Genomic DNA, 15,494 nt, shown 5'->3' with positions numbered 1-15,494 from the left:
CCAAAGGTGAAGTAGCACGTAGTCGGCAGGATTTGAACCTACGCGGGGAGACCCCAATGGATTTCAAGTCCATCGCCTTAACCACTCGGCCACGACTACTTGCTTAAAGCTATGGTCCATTTTCAACGTAGCTCGTTTCTATTTCTGCTGGCGGTCTAGCCTCGGAACAGAAGCAGTCCTTTTTCTCGAGAGGAAGGCCACAATGGCAAAAGTTTGAGCCCTCCCAGGCCGCTGACCCTATTAGTCCTGCTTTTGGAGCCCGCATTTATGCCAGAAGGTATTTCAAAGAATTATGGGAAAATACTGTTCACAAAAGGGACAGCGTAGTTGGCAGGATTCGAACCTGCACGGGGATACCCCAATGGATTTCTAGTCCATCGCCTTAACCACTCGGCCACAACTACCCACACAAGTGAATCTCAACAGGGCACTTTACCTCCATCCGTAGTCTTTTTTCTTTCCGTTCACTGGACCATTTTCCCTGCTCTCCTATACATCATTCCTATTCCACAGAAGACTTTCTAAAGCGTCTCAAGCTAAAAGCAGGCATGCATGTGAAATTAGCACTCCTTGTATGTTCATGTTTTGAGACGGGGGGAAAAAATCAGGCCGGAAGAGGTGGTAGCTTTAACGTCAGGGAGATGGCAGCCACGATAGGCACCATGGCAAAACTTCTGTCTTGGAGGCCATGAATGGACTCCACAGAGAGACGGGTTGGTCTTTACAGGTATGAAAAGAAGTGCCTCGTCCAATCTAGGGCCTGTGGCTAGGCGTTTCCTGAGCTGAATTCTCCTTGGAGGAGAGTGGGCGTGTTCAGTTTCTCTGCAGACTAGTGCCTGACAGGTGAGGGAGGGGGAGCAGGATGCATTTGGCCTGGGTTCATATCTTTCTTCTGTGGCTTTAATGGTCTTTGCTTCATATTCTGTTTTACTGACTGCTTTGCATAGAGGCTGCTCCCTTGTTCTCCCACGCAGGAGGCCCTGAAGAGGAATCCCAAAAATGTCATCTGACGTAGTCGGCAGGATTTGAACATACTCGTGGAGACGCCAAATGATATCTAGTCCATCGCCTTAACCACTTGGTAACGACTACTTGGCTCTGCAAGCGGTGCCCCTTTCAACATAGCCCTTCATGTCTTCACAGGCAACCTCACTGGCTCCAGTCATTCCGCTCTGCTCCTTCCTCTTCCTCAGCAATCCTTTGCACTGGCAAGGTGCTTCTCAAAAAACAAATATAGGCACTCCTGCCAATCCACAAGTATTCCGAAGGCTTTGCTGAGGCCCTCTGCAGCCCTTCTTCTTTACAGCACATCAACTGCTGACCTTTGTTTGCCCTAAGGCTTCTGCTTCCATATTGGAGTCATCCCAGGCTTTGGTGATCCCAGCCGTCAGCCCAGCACCTCAGTTGAGCCTTTGAAAGGCTGTCAGGCCCTGCTCCTCTTTCTGTCTTGATATTCTAGCCACATTACTTAATAGGTGAGTGGAGGCGGGCCCAAGAGAGGGTAGTCTCTATGCAAATGAAGTGCTTGGGCATACCTGGGAGTGTCCTTCTGCAAGCCATTCAGCCTCCTGGCTGGTGGCAGGTTTGTTGAGGAGAGCAAGGCCGTGTTGGGCCAGTCCCAAAGCAAAGGCGAGCTCCTTCAGCAGGAGTCCATTTATGCGAGGGACCCTAAGTTACTCAGGCATATATAATAATCACCTTTAGCCCTTAAAGAGAGGTTTTGGCCGATCGGGGCCAAAGGGGCGGTGGGGTCAGAAGGCTCAGGGTAAGGGCCTCAGTAGCCTCACCTCTCTTGTTGCCCTAGGTTGCACTGTGGTCTGGGACCTGGCCAAACGCCAATCCTTTTTAACCACACCTGCAGCTCTGCCTAGGCCAAGAAGCAACAGCAGAGAGCTTCCTTCCTGTGCTTCCCACCAACCTCCTAAATTGACCCCTGTAGAGGAGCTAGCTGCCTTATCCTTCCCAACAACAATTTATCCAGGCACTCACCCCAGACAGCAGGCTCGAAAAGCACAGGCAAGGCTTCTCTGCAGCTCCCCAAAATAGACAGATACAGTGTCTGAGAAGCTGTAGGCCTGGGCAGCGTACTCCTTGAGAGTTTTCATGCTGGCATTGCACAGTGCATTGTTTCACATTCTTGTCTTTGTTTTACCTGTGCTCTCAACGTTGTTGAATAATACATGCTTATTCCTGGGAAAGGAGGCATCCAAGGAAAAACCTAACACATCATTGTGAAAGAGCACCGACGTAGTCGGCAGGATTTGAACCTGCGCGGGGACACCCCAATGGATTTTGAGTCCATCGCCTTAACCACTCGGCCACGACTACTCACGAGGGGTGGCTGCCACTTAAGCTGAGGTTCTCACTCTCACAGCAGTCTTTTTCTTTCCCTCAGTTCACTCTGCTCCACTGCCTTCCCATCTTTGCCTATCCGTTCTACTGCAAAAAATACACTCGGTCCATACCTGCATACTGACGTGACTCAAAGGCACTATTATAAAGTTCATGTTCCTGGCCAGAGAAAATCAAAAAGGAGGTTGTAAAAGAATGCAGTTATGACACTTTAGGAAAATAATGACACTGTCAGACGCCCCAATAAGGCTACTTCCTTCATGCATCTGATACCTCAGATGGAACTTACTGGCGAGATGATAACTGAAGTTCTTTCCCAATCTCCTTGGCTATTACTCGACATGTGTCTTCTCGACAGCTGGGGTGCACAAGTGGCAGGAGTGCCAGACAGGTAGTCTCATGCCTTCTCCGGCCACTCTTTTGATCCCATTCCCTGCCCAGTGTTTCGCCTTCCTTAGCTCTATTGAGAGTGATAGCTATATTCGGCCTGCTTGTGCAGATGCCATTTAATATGAAGTATAAAATATCACCAAAGGTGAAGTAGCACGTAGTCGGCAGGATTTGAACCTACGCGGGGAGACCCCAATGGATTTCAAGTCCATCGCCTTAACCACTCGGCCACGACTACTTGCTTAAAGCTATGGTCCATTTTCAACGTAGCTCGTTTCTATTTCTGCTGGCGGTCTAGCCTCTGGACAGAAGCAGTCCTTTTCTAGAGAGGAAGGCCACAATGGCAAAAGTTTGAGCCCTCCCAGGCCGCTGACCCTATTAGTCCTGCTTTTGGAGCCCGCATTTATGCCAGAAGGTATTTCAAAGAATTATGGGAAAATACTGTTCACAAAAGGGACAGCGTAGTTGGCAGGATTCGAACCTGCGCGGGGATACCCCAAGGGATTTCTAGTCCATCGCCTTAACCACTCGGCCACAACTACCCACACAAGTGAATCTCAACAGGGCACTTTACCTCCATCCGTAGTCTTTTTTCTTTCCGTTCACTGGACCATTTTCCCTGCTCTCCTATACAACATTCCTATTCCACAGAAGACTTTCTAAAGCGTCTCAAGCTAAAAGCAGGCATGCATGTGAAATTAGCACTCCTTGTATGTTCATGTTTTGAGACGGGGGGAAAAAATCAGGCCGGAAGAGGTGGTAGCTTTAACGTCAGGGAGATGGCAGCCACGATAGGCACCATGGCAAAACTTCTGTCTTGGAGGCCATGAATGGACTCCACAGAGAGACGGGTTGGTCTTTACAGGTATGAAAAGAAGTGCCTCGTCCAATCTAGGGCCTGTGGCTAGGCGTTTCCTGAGCTGAATTCTCCTTGGAGGAGAGTGGGCGTGTTCAGTTTCTCTGCAGACTAGTGCCTGACAGGTGAGGGAGGGGGAGCAGGATGCATTTGGCCTGGGTTCATATCTTTCTTCTGTGGCTTTAATGGTCTTTGCTTCATATTCTGTTTTACTGACTGCTTTGCATAGAGGCTGCTCCCTTGTTCTCCCACGCAGGAGGCCCTGAAGAGGAATCCCAAAAATGTCATCTGACGTAGTCGGCAGGATTTGAACATACTCGTGGAGACGGCAAATGATATCTAGTCCATCGCCTTAACCACTTGGTAACGACTACTTGGCTCTGCAAGCGGTGCCCCTTTCAACATAGCCCTTCATGTCTTCACAGGCAACCTCACTGGCTCCAGTCATTCCGCTCTGCTCCTTCCTCTTCCTCAGCAATCCTTTGCACTGGCAAGGTGCTTCTCAAAAAACAAATATAGGCACTCCTGCCAATCCACAAGTATTCCGAAGGCTTTGCTGAGGCCCTCTGCAGCCCTTCTTCTTTACAGCACATCAACTGCTGACCTTTGTTTGCCCTAAGGCTTCTGCTTCCATATTGGAGTCATCCCAGGCTTTGGTGATCCCAGCCGTCAGCCCAGCACCTCAGTTGAGCCTTTGAAAGGCTGTCAGGCCCTGCTCCTCTTTCTGTCTTGATATTCTAGCCACATTACTTAATAGGTGAGTGGAGGCGGGCCCAAGAGAGGGTAGTCTCTATGCAAATGAAGTGCTTGGGCATACCTGGGAGTGTCCTTCTGCAAGCCATTCAGCCTCCTGGCTGGTGGCAGGTTTGTTGAGGAGAGCAAGGCCGTGTTGGGCCAGTCCCAAAGCAAAGGCGAGCTCCTTCAGCAGGAGTCCATTTATGCGAGGGACCCTAAGTTACTCAGGCATATATAATAATCACCTTTAGCCCTTAAAGAGAGGTTTTGGCCGATCGGGGCCAAAGGGGCGGTGGGGTCAGAAGGCTCAGGGTAAGGGCCTCAGTAGCCTCACCTCTCTTGTTGCCCTAGGTTGCACTGTGGTCTGGGACCTGGCCAAACGCCAATCCTTTTTAACCACACCTGCAGCTCTGCCTAGGCCGAGAAGCAACAGCAGAGAGCTTCCTTCCTGCCCCTTCCTGTGCTTCCCACCAACCTCCTAAATTGACCCCTGTAGAGGAGCTAGCTGCCTTGTCCTTCCCAACAACAATTTATCCAGGCACTCACCCCAGACAGCAGGCTCGAAAAGCACAGGCAAGGCTTCTCTGCAGCTCCCCAAAATAGACAGATACAGTGTCTGAGAAGCTGTAGGCCTGGGCAGCGTACTCCTTGAGAGTTTTCATGCTGGCATTGCACAGTGCATTGTTTCACATTCTTGTCTTTGTTTTACCTGTGCTCTCAACGTTGTTGAATAATACATGCTTATTCCTGGGAAAGGAGGCATCCAAGGAAAAACCTAACACATCATTGTGAAAGAGCACCGACGTAGTCGGCAGGATTTGAACCTTCGCGGGGACACCCCAATGGATTTCGAGTCCATCGCCTTAACCACTCGGCCACGACTACTCACGAGGAGTGGCTGCCACTTAAGCTGAGGTTCTCACTCTCACAGCAGTCTTTTTCTTTCCCTCAGTTCACTCTGCTCCACTGCCTTCCCATCTTTGCCTATCCGTTCTACTGCAAAAAATACACTCGGTCCATACCTGCATACTGACGTGACTCAAAGGCACTATTATAAAGTTCATGTTCCTGGCCAGAGAAAATCAAAAAGGAGGTTGTAAAAGAATGCAGTTATGACACTTTAGGAAAATAATGACACTGTCAGACGCCCCAATAAGGCTACTTCCTTCATGCATCTGATACCTCAGATGGAACTTACTGGCGAGATGATAACTGAAGTTCTTTCCCAATCTCCTTGGCTATTACTCGACATGTGTCTTCTCGAGAGCTGGGGTGCACAAGTGGCAGGAGTGCCAGACAGGTAGTCTCATGCCTTCTCCGGCCACTCTTTTGATCCCATTCCCTGCCCAGTGTTTCGCCTTCCTTAGCTCTATTGAGAGTGATAGCTATATTCGGCCTGCTTGTGCAGATGCCATTTAATATGAAGTATAAAATATCACCAAAGGTGAAGTAGCACGTAGTCGGCAGGATTTGAACCTACGCGGGGAGACCCCAATGGATTTCAAGTCCATCGCCTTAACCACTCGGCCACGACTACTTGCTTAAAGCTATGGTCCATTTTCAACGTAGCTCGTTTCTATTTCTGCTGGCGGTCTAGCCTCGGAACAGAAGCAGTCCTTTTCTAGAGAGGAAGGCCACAATGGCAAAAGTTTGAGCCCTCCCAGGCCGCTGACCCTATTAGTCCTGCTTTTGGAGCCCGCATTTATGCCAGAAGGTATTTCAAAGAATTATGGGAAAATACTGTTCACAAAAGGGACAGCGTAGTTGGCAGGATTCGAACCTGCACGGGGATACCCCAATGGATTTCTAGTCCATCGCCTTAACCACTCGGCCACAACTACCCACACAAGTGAATCTCAACAGGGCACTTTACCTCCATCCGTAGTCTTTTTTCTTTCCGTTCACTGGACCATTTTCCCTGCTCTCCTATACATCATTCCTATTCCACAGAAGACTTTCTAAAGCGTCTCAAGCTAAAAGCAGGCATGCATGTGAAATTAGCACTCCTTGTATGTTCATGTTTTGAGACGGGGGGAAAAAATCAGGCCGGAAGAGGTGGTAGCTTTAACGTCAGGGAGATGGCAGCCACGATAGGCACCATGGCAAAACTTCTGTCTTGGAGGCCATGAATGGACTCCACAGAGAGACGGGTTGGTCTTTACAGGTATGAAAAGAAGTGCCTCGTCCAATCTAGGGCCTGTGGCTAGGCGTTTCCTGAGCTGAATTCTCCTTGGAGGAGAGTGGGCGTGTTCAGTTTCTCTGCAGACTAGTGCCTGACAGGTGAGGGAGGGGGAGCAGGATGCATTTGGCCTGGGTTCATATCTTTCTTCTGTGGCTTTAATGGTCTTTGCTTCATATTCTGTTTTACTGACTGCTTTGCATAGAGGCTGCTCCCTTGTTCTCCCACGCAGGAGGCCCTGAAGAGGAATCCCAAAAATGTCATCTGACGTAGTCGGCAGGATTTGAACATACTCGTGGAGACGCCAAATGATATCTAGTCCATCGCCTTAACCACTTGGTAACGACTACTTGGCTCTGCAAGCGGTGCCCCTTTCAACATAGCCCTTCATGTCTTCACAGGCAACCTCACTGGCTCCAGTCATTCCGCTCTGCTCCTTCCTCTTCCTCAGCAATCCTTTGCACTGGCAAGGTGCTTCTCAAAAAACAAATATAGGCACTCCTGCCAATCCACAAGTATTCCGAAGGCTTTGCTGAGGCCCTCTGCAGCCCTTCTTCTTTACAGCACATCAACTGCTGACCTTTGTTTGCCCTAAGGCTTCTGCTTCCATATTGGAGTCATCCCAGGCTTTGGTGATCCCAGCCGTCAGCCCAGCACCTCAGTTGAGCCTTTGAAAGGCTGTCAGGCCCTGCTCCTCTTTCTGTCTTGATATTCTAGCCACATTACTTAATAGGTGAGTGGAGGCGGGCCCAAGAGAGGGTAGTCTCTATGCAAATGAAGTGCTTGGGCATACCTGGGAGTGTCCTTCTGCAAGCCATTCAGCCTCCTGGCTGGTGGCAGGTTTGTTGAGGAGAGCAAGGCCGTGTTGGGCCAGTCCCAAAGCAAAGGCGAGCTCCTTCAGCAGGAGTCCATTTATGCGAGGGACCCTAAGTTACTCAGGCATATATAATAATCACCTTTAGCCCTTAAAGAGAGGTTTTGGCCGATCGGGGCCAAAGGGGCGGTGGGGTCAGAAGGCTCAGGGTAAGGGCCTCAGTAGCCTCACCTCTCTTGTTGCCCTAGGTTGCACTGTGGTCTGGGACCTGGCCAAACGCCAATCCTTTTTAACCACACCTGCAGCTCTGCCTAGGCCAAGAAGCAACAGCAGAGAGCTTCCTTCCTGTGCTTCCCACCAACCTCCTAAATTGACCCCTGTAGAGGAGCTAGCTGCCTTGTCCTTCCCAACAACAATTTATCCAGGCACTCACCCCAGACAGCAGGCTCGAAAAGCACAGGCAAGGCTTCTCTGCAGCTCCCCAAAATAGACAGATACAGTGTCTGAGAAGCTGTAGGCCTGGGCAGCGTACTCCTTGAGAGTTTTCATGCTGGCATTGCACAGTGCATTGTTTCACATTCTTGTCTTTGTTTTACCTGTGCTCTCAACGTTGTTGAATAATACATGCTTATTCCTGGGAAAGGAGGCATCCAAGGAAAAACCTAACACATCATTGTGAAAGAGCACCGACGTAGTCGGCAGGATTTGAACCTGCGCGGGGACACCCCAATGGATTTTGAGTCCATCGCCTTAACCACTCGGCCACGACTACTCACGAGGGGTGGCTGCCACTTAAGCTGAGGTTCTCACTCTCACAGCAGTCTTTTTCTTTCCCTCAGTTCACTCTGCTCCACTGCCTTCCCATCTTTGCCTATCCGTTCTACTGCAAAAAATACACTCGGTCCATACCTGCATACTGACGTGACTCAAAGGCACTATTATAAAGTTCATGTTCCTGGCCAGAGAAAATCAAAAAGGAGGTTGTAAAAGAATGCAGTTATGACACTTTAGGAAAATAATGACACTGTCAGACGCCCCAATAAGGCTACTTCCTTCATGCATCTGATACCTCAGATGGAACTTACTGGCGAGATGATAACTGAAGTTCTTTCCCAATCTCCTTGGCTATTACTCGACATGTGTCTTCTCGACAGCTGGGGTGCACAAGTGGCAGGAGTGCCAGACAGGTAGTCTCATGCCTTCTCCGGCCACTCTTTTGATCCCATTCCCTGCCCAGTGTTTCGCCTTCCTTAGCTCTATTGAGAGTGATAGCTATATTCGGCCTGCTTGTGCAGATGCCATTTAATATGAAGTATAAAATATCACCAAAGGTGAAGTAGCACGTAGTCGGCAGGATTTGAACCTACGCGGGGAGACCCCAATGGATTTCAAGTCCATCGCCTTAACCACTCGGCCACGACTACTTGCTTAAAGCTATGGTCCATTTTCAACGTAGCTCGTTTCTATTTCTGCTGGCGGTCTAGCCTCTGGACAGAAGCAGTCCTTTTCTAGAGAGGAAGGCCACAATGGCAAAAGTTTGAGCCCTCCCAGGCCGCTGACCCTATTAGTCCTGCTTTTGGAGCCCGCATTTATGCCAGAAGGTATTTCAAAGAATTATGGGAAAATACTGTTCACAAAAGGGACAGCGTAGTTGGCAGGATTCGAACCTGCGCGGGGATACCCCAAGGGATTTCTAGTCCATCGCCTTAACCACTCGGCCACAACTACCCACACAAGTGAATCTCAACAGGGCACTTTACCTCCATCCGTAGTCTTTTTTCTTTCCGTTCACTGGACCATTTTCCCTGCTCTCCTATACATCATTCCTATTCCACAGAAGACTTTCTAAAGCGTCTCAAGCTAAAAGCAGGCATGCATGTGAAATTAGCACTCCTTGTATGTTCATGTTTTGAGACGGGGGGAAAAAATCAGGCCGGAAGAGGTGGTAGCTTTAACGTCAGGGAGATGGCAGCCACGATAGGCACCATGGCAAAACTTCTGTCTTGGAGGCCATGAATGGACTCCACAGAGAGACGGGTTGGTCTTTACAGGTATGAAAAGAAGTGCCTCGTCCAATCTAGGGCCTGTGGCTAGGCGTTTCCTGAGCTGAATTCTCCTTGGAGGAGAGTGGGCGTGTTCAGTTTCTCTGCAGACTAGTGCCTGACAGGTGAGGGAGGGGGAGCAGGATGCATTTGGCCTGGGTTCATATCTTTCTTCTGTGGCTTTAATGGTCTTTGCTTCATATTCTGTTTTACTGACTGCTTTGCATAGAGGCTGCTCCCTTGTTCTCCCACGCAGGAGGCCCTGAAGAGGAATCCCAAAAATGTCATCTGACGTAGTCGGCAGGATTTGAACATACTCGTGGAGACGGCAAATGATATCTAGTCCATCGCCTTAACCACTTGGTAACGACTACTTGGCTCTGCAAGCGGTGCCCCTTTCAACATAGCCCTTCATGTCTTCACAGGCAACCTCACTGGCTCCAGTCATTCCGCTCTGCTCCTTCCTCTTCCTCAGCAATCCTTTGCACTGGCAAGGTGCTTCTCAAAAAACAAATATAGGCACTCCTGCCAATCCACAAGTATTCCGAAGGCTTTGCTGAGGCCCTCTGCAGCCCTTCTTCTTTACAGCACATCAACTGCTGACCTTTGTTTGCCCTAAGGCTTCTGCTTCCATATTGGAGTCATCCCAGGCTTTGGTGATCCCAGCCGTCAGCCCAGCACCTCAGTTGAGCCTTTGAAAGGCTGTCAGGCCCTGCTCCTCTTTCTGTCTTGATATTCTAGCCACATTACTTAATAGGTGAGTGGAGGCGGGCCCAAGAGAGGGTAGTCTCTATGCAAATGAAGTGCTTGGGCATACCTGGGAGTGTCCTTCTGCAAGCCATTCAGCCTCCTGGCTGGTGGCAGGTTTGTTGAGGAGAGCAAGGCCGTGTTGGGCCAGTCCCAAAGCAAAGGCGAGCTCCTTCAGCAGGAGTCCATTTATGCGAGGGACCCTAAGTTACTCAGGCATATATAATAATCACCTTTAGCCCTTATAGAGAGGTTTTGGCCGATCGTGGCCGATCGGGGCCAAAGGGGCGGTGGGGTCAGAAGGCTCTGGGTAAGGGCCTCAGTAGCCTCACCTCTCTTGTTGCCCTAGGTTGCACTGTGGTCTGGGACCTGGCCAAACGCCAATCCTTTTTAACCACACCTGCAGCTCTGCCTAGGCCGAGAAGCAACAGCAGAGAGCTTCCTTCCTGCCCCTTCCTGTGCTTCCCACCAACCTCCTAAATTGACCCCTGTAGAGGAGCTAGCTGCCTTGTCCTTCCCAACAACAATTTATCCAGGCACTCACCCCAGACAGCAGGCTCGAAAAGCACAGGCAAGGCTTCTCTGCAGCTCCCCAAAATAGACAGATACAGTGTCTGAGAAGCTGTAGGCCTGGGCAGCGTACACCTTGAGAGTTTTCATGCTGGCATTGCACAGTGCATTGTTTCACATTCTTGTCTTTGTTTTACCTGTGCTCTCAACGTTGTTGAATAATACATGCTTATTCCTGGGAAAGGAGGCATCCAAGGAAAAACCTAACACATCATTGTGAAAGAGCACCGACGTAGTCGGCAGGATTTGAACCTGCGCGGGGACACCCCAATGGATTTCGAGTCCATCGCCTTAACCACTCGGCCACGACTACTCACGAGGGGTGGCTGCCACTTAAGCTGAGGTTCTCACTCTCACAGCAGTCTTTTTCTTTCCCTCAGTTCACTCTGCTCCACTGCCTTCCCATCTTTGCCTATCCGTTCTACTGCAAAAAATACACTCGGTCCATACCTGCATACTGACGTGACTCAAAGGCACTATTATAAAGTTCATGTTCCTGGCCAGAGAAAATCAAAAAGGAGGTTGTAAAAGAATGCAGTTATGACACTTTAGGAAAATAATGACACTGTCAGACGCCCCAATAAGGCTACTTCCTTCATGCATCTGATACCTCAGATGGAACTTACTGGCGAGATGATAACTGAAGTTCTTTCCCAATCTCCTTGGCTATTACTCGACATGTGTCTTCTCGAGAGCTGGGGTGCACAAGTGGCAGGAGTGCCAGACAGGTAGTCTCATGCCTTCTCCGGCCACTCTTTTGATCCCATTCCCTGCCCAGTGTTTCGCCTTCCTTAGCTCTATTGAGAGTGATAGCTATATTCGGCCTGCTTGTGCAGATGCCATTTAATATGAAGTATAAAATATCACCAAAGGTGAAGTAGCACGTAGTCGGCAGGATTTGAACCTACGCGGGGAGACCCCAATGGATTTCAAGTCCATCGCCTTAACCACTCGGCCACGACTACTTGCTTAAAGCTATGGTCCATTTTCAACATAGCTCGTTTCTATTTCTGCTGGCGGTCTAGCCTCTGGACAGAAGCAGTCCTTTTCTAGAGAGGAAGGCCACAATGGCAAAAGTTTGAGCCCTCCCAGGCCGCTGACCCTATTAGTCCTGCTTTTGGAGCCCGCATTTATGCCAGAAGGTATTTCAAAGAATTATGGGAAAATACTGTTCACAAAAGGGACAGCGTAGTTGGCAGGATTCGAACCTGCGCGGGGATACCCCAATGGATTTCTAGTCCATCGCCTTAACCACTCGGCCACAACTACCCACACAAGTGAATCTCAACAGGGCACTTTACCTCCATCCGTAGTCTTTTTTCTTTCCGTTCACTGGACCATTTTCCCTGCTCTCCTATACATCATTCCTATTCCACAGAAGACTTTCTAAAGCGTCTCAAGCTAAAAGCAGGCATGCATGTGAAATTAGCACTCCTTGTATGTTCATGTTTTGAGACGGGGGGAAAAAATCAGGCCGGAAGAGGTGGTAGCTTTAACGTCAGGGAGATGGCAGCCACGATAGGCACCATGGCAAAACTTCTGTCTTGGAGGCCATGAATGGACTCCACAGAGAGACGGGTTGGTCTTTACAGGTATGAAAAGAAGTGCCTCGTCCAATCTAGGGCCTGTGGCTAGGCGTTTCCTGAGCTGAATTCTCCTTGGAGGAGAGTGGGCGTGTTCAGTTTCTCTGCAGACTAGTGCCTGACAGGTGAGGGAGGGGGAGCAGGATGCATTTGGCCTGGGTTCATATCTTTCTTCTGTGGCTTTAATGGTCTTTGCTTCATATTCTGTTTTACTGACTGCTTTGCATAGAGGCTGCTCCCTTGTTCTCCCACGCAGGAGGCCCTGAAGAGGAATCCCAAAAATGTCATCTGACGTAGTCGGCAGGATTTGAACATACTCGTGGAGACGGCAAATGATATCTAGTCCATCGCCTTAACCACTTGGTAACGACTACTTGGCTCTGCAAGCGGTGCCCCTTTCAACATAGCCCTTCATGTCTTCACAGGCAACCTCACTGGCTCCAGTCATTCCGCTCTGCTCCTTCCTCTTCCTCAGCAATCCTTTGCACTGGCAAGGTGCTTCTCAAAAAACAAATATAGGCACTCCTGCCAATCCACAAGTATTCCGAAGGCTTTGCTGAGGCCCTCTGCAGCCCTTCTTCTTTACAGCACATCAACTGCTGACCTTTGTTTGCCCTAAGGCTTCTGCTTCCATATTGGAGTCATCCCAGGCTTTGGTGATCCCAGCCGTCAGCCCAGCACCTCAGTTGAGCCTTTGAAAGGCTGTCAGGCCCTGCTCCTCTTTCTGTCTTGATATTCTAGCCACATTACTTAATAGGTGAGTGGAGGCGGGCCCAAGAGAGGGTAGTCTCTATGCAAATGAAGTGCTTGGGCATACCTGGGAGTGTCCTTCTGCAAGCCATTCAGCCTCCTGGCTGGTGGCAGGTTTGTTGAGGAGAGCAAGGCCGTGTTGGGCCAGTCCCAAAGCAAAGGCGAGCTCCTTCAGCAGGAGTCCATTTATGCGAGGGACCCTAAGTTACTCAGGCATATATAATAATCACCTTTAGCCCTTAAAGAGAGGTTTTGGCCGATCGGGGCCAAAGGGGCGGTGGGGTCAGAAGGCTCAGGGTAAGGGCCTCAGTAGCCTCACCTCTCTTGTTGCCCTAGGTTGCACTGTGGTCTGGGACCTGGCCAAACGCCAATCCTTTTTAACCACACCTGCAGCTCTGCCTAGGCCGAGAAGCAACAGCAGAGAGCTTCCTTCCTGCCCCTTCCTGTGCTTCCCACCAACCTCCTAAATTGACCCCTGTAGAGGAGCTAGCTGCCTTGTCCTTCCCAACAACAATTTATCCAGGCACTCACCCCAGACAGCAGGCTCGAAAAGCACAGGCAAGGCTTCTCTGCAGCTCCCCAAAATAGACAGATACAGTGTCTGAGAAGCTGTAGGCCTGGGCAGCGTACTCCTTGAGAGTTTTCATGCTGGCATTGCACAGTGCATTGTTTCACATTCTTGTCTTTGTTTTACCTGTGCTCTCAACGTTGTTGAATAATACATGCTTATTCCTGGGAAAGGAGGCATCCAAGGAAAAACCTAACACATCATTGTGAAAGAGCACCGACGTAGTCGGCAGGATTTGAACCTGCGCGGGGACACCCCAATGGATTTCGAGTCCATCGCCTTAACCACTCGGCCACGACTACTCACGAGGGGTGGCTGCCACTTAAGCTGAGGTTCTCACTCTCACAGCAGTCTTTTTCTTTCCCTCAGTTCACTCTGCTCCACTGCCTTCCCATCTTTGCCTATCCGTTCTACTGCAAAAAATACACTCGGTCCATACCTGCATACTGACGTGACTCAAAGGCACTATTATAAAGTTCATGTTCCTGGCCAGAGAAAATCAAAAAGGAGGTTGTAAAAGAATGCAGTTATGACACTTTAGGAAAATAATGACACTGTCAGACGCCCCAATAAGGCTACTTCCTTCATGCATCTGATACCTCAGATGGAACTTACTGGCGAGATGATAACTGAAGTTCTTTCCCAATCTCCTTGGCTATTACTCGACATGTGTCTTCTCGAGAGCTGGGGTGCACAAGTGGCAGGAGTGCCAGACAGGTAGTCTCATGCCTTCTCCGGCCACTCTTTTGATCCCATTCCCTGCCCAGTGTTTCGCCTTCCTTAGCTCTATTGAGAGTGATAGCTATATTCGGCCTGCTTGTGCAGATGCCATTTAATATGAAGTATAAAATATCACCAAAGGTGAAGTAGCACGTAGTCGGCAGGATTTGAACCTACGCGGGGAGACCCCAATGGATTTCAAGTCCATCGCCTTAACCACTCGGCCACGACTACTTGCTTAAAGCTATGGTCCATTTTCAACGTAGCTCGTTTCTATTTCTGCTGGCGGTCTAGCCTCGGAACAGAAGCAGTCCTTTTCTAGAGAGGAAGGCCACAATGGCAAAAGTTTGAGCCCTCCCAGGCCGCTGACCCTATTAGTCCTGCTTTTGGAGCCCGCATTTATGCCAGAAGGTATTTCAAAGAATTATGGGAAAATACTGTTCACAAAAGGGACAGCGTAGTTGGCAGGATTCGAACCTGCACGGGGATACCCCAATGGATTTCTAGTCCATCGCCTTAACCACTCGGCCACAACTACCCACACAAGTGAATCTCAACAGGGCACTTTACCTCCATCCGTAGTCTTTTTTCTTTCCGTTCACTGGACCATTTTCCCTGCTCTCCTATACATCATTCCTATTCCACAGAAGACTTTCTAAAGCGTCTCAAGCTAAAAGCAGGCATGCATGTGAAATTAGCACTCCTTGTATGTTCATGTTTTGAGACGGGGGGAAAAAATCAGGCCGGAAGAGGTGGTAGCTTTAACGTCAGGGAGATGGCAGCCACGATAGGCACCATGGCAAAACTTCTGTCTTGGAGGCCATGAATGGACTCCACAGAGAGACGGGTTGGTCTTTACAGGTATGAAAAGAAGTGCCTCGTCCAATCTAGGGCCTGTGGCTAGGCGTTTCCTGAGCTGAATTCTCCTTGGAGGAGAGTGGGCGTGTTCAGTTTCTCTGCAGACTAGTGCCTGACAGGTGAGGGAGGGGGAGCAGGATGCATTTGGCCTGGGTTCATATCTTTCTTCTGTGGCTTTAATGGTCTTTGCTTCATATTCTGTTTTACTGACTGCTTTGCATAGAGGCTGCTCCCTTGTTCTCCCACGCAGGAGGCCCTGAAGAGGAATCCCAAAAATGTCATCTGACGTAGTCGGCAGGATTTGAACATACTCGTGGAGACGGCAAATGA

At 49.6% G+C, this 15,494-nt stretch overlaps 17 non-coding genes across 17 annotated transcripts; all 17 read right to left on the bottom strand.

Annotated features, from left to right (window-relative positions):
* Nucleotides 1-17: 17 nt before the first annotated feature.
* On the bottom strand, nt 18-99 carry TRNAS-UGA (transfer RNA serine (anticodon UGA)). Its single transcript has one exon. It is a non-coding gene; the product is annotated as a tRNA-Ser (tRNA).
* A 223-nt stretch (nt 100-322) lies between these two features.
* On the bottom strand, nt 323-404 carry TRNAS-AGA (transfer RNA serine (anticodon AGA)). The gene has a single exon. It is a non-coding gene; the product is annotated as a tRNA-Ser (tRNA).
* A 1,842-nt stretch (nt 405-2,246) lies between these two features.
* TRNAL-CAA (transfer RNA leucine (anticodon CAA)) lies at nt 2,247-2,328 on the bottom strand. Its single transcript has one exon. It is a non-coding gene; the product is annotated as a tRNA-Leu (tRNA).
* A 570-nt stretch (nt 2,329-2,898) lies between these two features.
* Nucleotides 2,899-2,980, bottom strand: TRNAS-UGA (transfer RNA serine (anticodon UGA)). Its single transcript has one exon. It is a non-coding gene; the product is annotated as a tRNA-Ser (tRNA).
* Nucleotides 2,981-3,202: 222 nt separating this feature from the next.
* TRNAS-AGA (transfer RNA serine (anticodon AGA)) lies at nt 3,203-3,284 on the bottom strand. The gene has a single exon. It is a non-coding gene; the product is annotated as a tRNA-Ser (tRNA).
* A 1,852-nt stretch (nt 3,285-5,136) lies between these two features.
* TRNAS-CGA (transfer RNA serine (anticodon CGA)) lies at nt 5,137-5,218 on the bottom strand. The gene has a single exon. It is a non-coding gene; the product is annotated as a tRNA-Ser (tRNA).
* Nucleotides 5,219-5,788: 570 nt separating this feature from the next.
* Nucleotides 5,789-5,870, bottom strand: TRNAS-UGA (transfer RNA serine (anticodon UGA)). Its single transcript has one exon. It is a non-coding gene; the product is annotated as a tRNA-Ser (tRNA).
* Nucleotides 5,871-6,092: 222 nt separating this feature from the next.
* TRNAS-AGA (transfer RNA serine (anticodon AGA)) lies at nt 6,093-6,174 on the bottom strand. Its single transcript has one exon. It is a non-coding gene; the product is annotated as a tRNA-Ser (tRNA).
* Nucleotides 6,175-8,016: 1,842 nt separating this feature from the next.
* TRNAL-CAA (transfer RNA leucine (anticodon CAA)) lies at nt 8,017-8,098 on the bottom strand. Its single transcript has one exon. It is a non-coding gene; the product is annotated as a tRNA-Leu (tRNA).
* A 570-nt stretch (nt 8,099-8,668) lies between these two features.
* On the bottom strand, nt 8,669-8,750 carry TRNAS-UGA (transfer RNA serine (anticodon UGA)). The gene has a single exon. It is a non-coding gene; the product is annotated as a tRNA-Ser (tRNA).
* A 222-nt stretch (nt 8,751-8,972) lies between these two features.
* TRNAS-AGA (transfer RNA serine (anticodon AGA)) lies at nt 8,973-9,054 on the bottom strand. Its single transcript has one exon. It is a non-coding gene; the product is annotated as a tRNA-Ser (tRNA).
* Nucleotides 9,055-10,916: 1,862 nt separating this feature from the next.
* On the bottom strand, nt 10,917-10,998 carry TRNAS-CGA (transfer RNA serine (anticodon CGA)). Its single transcript has one exon. It is a non-coding gene; the product is annotated as a tRNA-Ser (tRNA).
* A 570-nt stretch (nt 10,999-11,568) lies between these two features.
* Nucleotides 11,569-11,650, bottom strand: TRNAS-UGA (transfer RNA serine (anticodon UGA)). The gene has a single exon. It is a non-coding gene; the product is annotated as a tRNA-Ser (tRNA).
* Nucleotides 11,651-11,872: 222 nt separating this feature from the next.
* On the bottom strand, nt 11,873-11,954 carry TRNAS-AGA (transfer RNA serine (anticodon AGA)). Its single transcript has one exon. It is a non-coding gene; the product is annotated as a tRNA-Ser (tRNA).
* Nucleotides 11,955-13,806: 1,852 nt separating this feature from the next.
* Nucleotides 13,807-13,888, bottom strand: TRNAS-CGA (transfer RNA serine (anticodon CGA)). Its single transcript has one exon. It is a non-coding gene; the product is annotated as a tRNA-Ser (tRNA).
* A 570-nt stretch (nt 13,889-14,458) lies between these two features.
* On the bottom strand, nt 14,459-14,540 carry TRNAS-UGA (transfer RNA serine (anticodon UGA)). Its single transcript has one exon. It is a non-coding gene; the product is annotated as a tRNA-Ser (tRNA).
* A 222-nt stretch (nt 14,541-14,762) lies between these two features.
* On the bottom strand, nt 14,763-14,844 carry TRNAS-AGA (transfer RNA serine (anticodon AGA)). The gene has a single exon. It is a non-coding gene; the product is annotated as a tRNA-Ser (tRNA).
* Between the last annotated feature and the right edge of the window lie 650 nt (nt 14,845-15,494).

Source organism: Pleurodeles waltl, chromosome 7, assembly GCF_031143425.1.
Source record: "Pleurodeles waltl isolate 20211129_DDA chromosome 7, aPleWal1.hap1.20221129, whole genome shotgun sequence".
In the NCBI taxonomy this organism is placed as follows: Eukaryota; Metazoa; Chordata; class Amphibia; order Caudata; family Salamandridae; genus Pleurodeles; species Pleurodeles waltl.
The sequence above is the reverse complement of the archived record's forward strand: the minus strand, read 5'-3'. Positions and strand labels throughout refer to the sequence as shown.